This window comes from Harpegnathos saltator, unplaced genomic scaffold (genome assembly GCF_003227715.2).
Source record: "Harpegnathos saltator strain DR-91 unplaced genomic scaffold, Hsal_v8.6 scaffold347, whole genome shotgun sequence".
Lineage (NCBI taxonomy): Eukaryota > Metazoa > Arthropoda > Insecta > Hymenoptera > Formicidae > Harpegnathos > Harpegnathos saltator.
The window spans coordinates 74,481-80,480 of NW_020230147.1; positions in this window are offsets into that span (position 1 = coordinate 74,481).

Sequence of the window (6,000 nt, forward strand, 5' to 3'; positions counted from 1 at the left end):
GCACCCTATAACTGGGATCTTTCTCCGCCGCCAGCCAGCGGAGTTTCTCCGCCAGCCCGTCGACGGCTGCCCCCGAGCTGGAGCCAGGCACCTCAACCAATATGGCCTTCGTGAGGGCCTGGCGAACCTTTAGGAATCCTGGGATCCCCAGGTCCGCCAGGTTTGAATAGGCGCTTGGCTTTCTGCATGAATTCCTTATAGGAATTCTGGGGGCATATGATAGTGATGGTTGCGGATCAAGGCGGCTTCAACGCCACTCGCCGTGCTGCCGCCGGTCCCCCACCTCTGGGTCCTGCGATTAGTGGAGGGGGAGAGGGATTCTCTTTCCTCTTGTCCTCTGTCCTCCTCTTCTTCTCCTTCCTCCTCACGACCCTCGCCCAGGTCTCTGCTGCCGGAGCAGGCGAAGGCTGGGGGGCGCCAGGAGAGGCCAGGAGGCCACCTTGGCCTTCTCGGGAAGGGGCGTCCTGGTTCCCTCTTGGCCTGAAGATGGAGTCGGCCTCTTCTTTCTATTCGCAGTGGGGAGGGAGCCCGGGCTGGGTCCCCTCTGGTCCGATGTCCTCCTCCGACACCAGCGGATGCCTTGGCAACAGCTTGGGTCAGGATCCCTGCTGGCTAGGTGTTATGGCTGCAGTTGCAGTTTTCGCAGCTGCCTGCTGCATCCGCTGCTGTTTTCGTTCCTTCCTCCTCTTCTTCTCCCGCTTCCTCTTCGCCGCCGATAATGGCGCCGGTGATCCCCCCGAGCTTCCACTCTCTGCCGGTTTGGCTGTCGCTTTCCCGACAGGAGAAGTCGGAGCAGGGAGACGAGGGTTCTGCGGCGCCTGGATTGGAGCTACAGGCCCTATCCTCCTGGCCACCCGGAACCTCTCTCTTGCATCGAGGAGGTGGCCGATCTCTTCTGAGATGCGTTTATACTCCGCCTCCTCGCGCGAGGGAAGCCTCAAGGCGGCCAGGGAGTCGTCTAGGGCCTTGTAGACTCCCTTTATCGCCGGCCTGTAAGTTGGGTAGGGAGGGGGGCCTCTTCCGGCAGGTTGTCGTTGAACGACGGTATCCTGCCGGAGGGCTCCCCCTCTTGTCCTCTTCTGACGAGCTAGAAGAAGCAGAGAATAATATCCTTCTCCTTTTCGCCCTCGTTATCTTCCTCTTGGCCCTCGTCGGCTCCGTTAATATGGCCTCCATCACAAAAGTGCTATCTCCGACAACCTCCAAACCTAGGTTTTCCTCCTTCCAGGAGATGGGGGCGGAGGCCAGGACAGAAGAACTGGCATTGGCCTCTCTGGCCTGGAGCTTCTCCTAGAGCCGCCTGTTCTCCACCCTCAGCCCCTTTAGCTTCTTTCGGAGCTCCCCCATTTCCCTTCTGACTTCCGGCAAGGAGTCTCCTCCCTTCCTGGGCCGCCATTCTTGCTATTAGGGTCGACAGCGTGGCCTCGAAGGTCGCCACGGCGCAGTTCAGCAACGCCACGAAAGTCCCTTTCAAGGTTTTCGACCTTCATGCCACTAGCCTCACCGCACCGAGCGCACGGCCGACCTCCGAGGCCAACTCTGCTGACCCCGCCTCTCTAAGGAGGGCCTGGTCGCAGGGTCCTTAAACACCTCCTCGGCGATTGTCCTTCTCCCTCCGGAGAAGGCCCCTGCCGAGGAAATATTCCACCTCCCGCTCCAGGCGCTCTACCTCCTCCTCTTTCCCCCTTTTCTGCTCCTCTTCCTTCCGCTGTCGCATTCCAACGCCGAGGCCCGTGGTTGCCGGTCGTCCTCGCGGCCTCTTGCTCGACTCCAGCACCGGCGCCTCCATCACCGAACGTGAGCCTCCGCTGCTGCTTTCAACCCTCGGTCTCTTCCCCACTGCCGCCGCTTGTGTGGCCCCACTTGGGCCCACCACCCGTAGCCTGGAACCTGTAGGCAAAGAGATGTTGGAAACCACCACCGGTTTCCCGGTGGTGGTTTCCTTTTTGGGCTGCGCCCCCCTCTTACTGGAGAGAGGGCTAGGCTTACTATTCCCCGGGACCTGGACAGGAATACTACTTCCCGTCCCCGGGAACTTTGGCGATCCCACGTTGGATAGCTGTCCCTCTTCTTCGCGAGGGCTCACTTCGCCAGCCTTCTGGTAGAGGTGGCCCCTCTGGCAGTTTTTGGTCAAGGTCTTTGATTCCGCGGTGTGTGGCCGCTCTTCTTCTTCCCGAGAGCTCACTTAGTCAACCACCCGGTGGAGGCGACCCTTCCGATGCATTACCGGGGAGGACGATGGAATATCCTCAGATTGCGGCCCCTCCCCGAGGAAGTCCGCTGACTCAATCCTCCGCGGGGACGGAAGACGGTCCTTCGCCGCGAGAGTCCGTCTATCCAACTCAGCAAAAAATTCTGCCCTCGAATGGCAGCTGCCGGCGGACCAATGCCCTGAGGCATCTCGTCCGCATCCGGTGGTAAAAAAATAAAAAGTTTTTTTTTTTTAATTTTTGGGTCAATCATTGTTGGTCCTACGAGTGCGGCGGGAAACGGTCGACTATCCTGGGTAGAGCCCCCGCTTTACCCAGGGCTAGGATAGTATGTCCCTGTGGTTCGCCAGGTACGCACAGGTTAGAGCCCACTAGCGACTGGTCACGCACTGCCGTTCACCCTCTAAGCGTGGATTCCCACCGTAGGATTACATTGTATTTTATAGAGGACCCGCCTCCGGCCGGTTAAAGCAAGACCTCCGGGCCCCAGAGACATGACCTAGTGTTTACGGTGTAGTAGGCTCGGGTACGCCGGGGTCACTTAGATTTCCCGTATCAGGATGCAACCAGGAAACACCCTGGCCCCTGACGCCCACCCCCTACTCACCCCTATCCCCCCGCCCCGAAATATACAGGATCTCGAGGATGCGTACGGTATTTGAGGACAAATTGACATTAAAACTAATTTGTTCATATTTTTTTCAAAATTTATTATAATTTCATGAAATTTTTACACGACGTTAATTGACTCCTAGACTATACAATTACTCAATAAAATCCTCATTAGCGGCAATAACGGACTCAATCCAGGGTCGGAAACGATTGCATACCCGAATCAAATGTTCTTTGTTCGTCTTGATCATTGTTGTTGTTATAGCATCCTTCAGTGATGAAATATTATTATGAGGATGTTTATTGGTCTCCCGCTCAACTACGCCCCATACGTAATAATTTAGGGGATTCAGATCTGGGGAGCTAGGTGGCTATAAGTTTGGGGTAATGTGGTCATAGACATTTTCGGTCATCCAATCTTGTGTCGTCATGGCTTTGTGTGAAAAAGCAGAGTCTTGCTGGAATACGTATGGTCTGTCCCCACGTACACTATCAATCCAGGGTTTCACAACTGTTTCTAAAACCTTAATATAGGCGGCAGCATTCACCCGAAGCCCCTGACGAAAGAAGTGAGGTGGCATAACATGTCCTTCGTTGCTCACAACTCCTAAAACCATGACAGTTGCTGGAAACTTCGTGTGCATAACACAGGGAACCTCTGTAGGATGTGAGCATAACCACCTGTCATTTCTCTGATTTATTTTTTGTATTGGTCGAAATTTTTTATGTCAGAATGAAACCACAACATGTTAGGAACTTCAGGGTGCTTAAGCTTGTTCAAAAGACGTTTTCTTCGGATAAGTCTCTGTTCCCGAGTTTGTGCTGATATAAACTGTCCTTTGCGCATAACGTAGGACATATAACGGAGGTCTTCGTGGGCAACTCGACGGATTAGGCTCTCAGAGACATTCAGGTTCCTCGCAATGGCCCTCATGGACTTTGAAGGGCTTTCGTCAACGATCTCTTGCACTTGTTGGACAAATTATGTATTTCTAGTAGTGTTCGAATATTCTTCATATTTTTTGCGTTTTGCAACAGTTTCTACATCGCCAGCTGATGCTTCCTGATGATTCACGACGAACCTTATGTACGAATGATCGGGCGCAATTGAGAAAATTGGAAATTTCTAAATTGGTATGTTTCGCGCATATAGGGACGATAACTGCATGTCTCTTCATTTCTTGCGTTATTTTATAGTCCTCCATTGATGATCTAACAAGAAAAAAAACAAACAAAATTGTTCTCCAGAAATTACATTCACATATATGAGTGTCCTCAAATACCGCACGCACCCTGTATATATCCACCCTTCCCTGAACCCGAAGTGCTCTTTGCAAGCGATCCTCCCCATCCCTCCGGTTGGACCGGAGGTACTACCCCGATGGATCGACGGATGGCCTTGCCTCCTCACCACAACAAGGTGGTACTACGTCGAGGAGGAAAAAAGGGGACGCTTTTGTGGTCCCCTTTCCCATCCGGCGAACGATTCCTCGGCGCAACCAGCGGTATTGTCATTGAGATGGGACCCTGACGCATGACGGCCTTTGCCTGACGGATCAGTGAACTCGCTCTCTGCGTGTTCACCGTTGCCGACTATCGCCAGCCTCCACACGCCAGGGGTGCTCCCCTCTCCAAACGGATCACCGTGTACGTAATCCGAATCGCCGAACGGCGGGTGTTGCACGATGGTTGTCTGAGAACCAGACCTCGTCTGGCCCACAATCAACCACTACGCCGACAAAAAGCGCCTCTCAGACATACCGACTCAGCCGTGGTCCGATGCGGTATCGCGAGCCAGATGCGGGCCGACCGCAACACGGACGAGGTGCAGGGTCTGGCATAGCCCTCCATCTACGGGCGTCACCTGTTCCAGCTGGCCCGCACCTCAGCACGGCCGCACCGCCACCGCCGCCGCCACCACCACCGCGGCCACAACCCCCGCCACCGCTCTTGAGGGCATCAACCAACTTCCCGCTGGGCACAATCAACAGGAGCCGCCATGGCGGCGGTCACAACCCCGGCAGCAGCAGCAGCCGCCGCAGCGGCGCTGCCACCGCGACCCATACGCCAGCCGCGATGTCACCGTCCTACGTCGAGAGTGAGATTGGGACACCGATGAGTGCACCCCTGAGTTTCCGCAGGAAATTGCCCACCCGGCGCCCAGAAAAACTCTCCTTCAGAGGCGACCTGGGCCAGTTCATTCGACGCACGTATCCTCTCTGGCACTGGAGCGGGGATGGCTCCAGCCGCCACCACTACAGCCCCATTCCTTTGAGGATGAGCGCCGTCGCCAGCCCCCCTGTGGAAGCCCTACCGCCACAATCACATTCATTACGGATAGACTAGCCATCTCCCACCCTTGAGGAGTCCGACTGGAGACTCTGGAAGGCTCCTCCGATCGCACCAATGAGCGGGCTCCACGGTCTCAGACATTGGCCTGATGGATCAAGGGGTGCAATTTCTTGCTCGCTCCCAGTTGCCGACTATCCACCGCCCCCCGATATCAAGAGACAATCCATTCTCCGATGAAGCTAAGAACCCCCAGAGACCCAGACGCACTCCACCGGGTGTTGCCTCGTTAGTCACTCTCCTGTGGAGGACTTAGACCACACAAATTCAACTGTGAGGGCTCCATACATCTCCCCCGTGGACGCCACCTTGTCGTGGTGGGGGAGCTTGCGTGTCCCAATGATGTACAGGGCTGTACCGGCCCTGTACACCGAAGACGTGACGGCCGCTGTGGCCCTCGCTGGGGGCTGCCCACCCACGGACGTGTCCGGGGGTGAGCTGCAGTTTACCCAGCGCGGGACAGCCACAGCCGTGGTGCGGTGCCCGCTGGCGGCGGCCTCCAAGGTCGCCGCCGCGGGGCGGGTCCTAGTAGGTTGGACCCGAGCCGGGGTGACGGCGCTACCTGCTTGTGCGGCGCTCTGCTTCAGGTATATGGAGCAGGGCCATGTGCGCGAGCAGTGCAGAAGCGCCGTCGACCGCAGCGATAATTGCTATCGCTGCGGTAACCCTGGCCACCGCGCCAAATATTGCACGACGGTCGCGGTTCACTGCCCCGTGTGCGCGGATGCGGGGAGACCTGCCGGCCATAAAGCCGGGGGCCCAGCGTGCAAGCTTTTAACTGGCAAACAAAAAAGGAAGAGAGAGGCCCAAAAGAAGAAGAAGCTTTCTG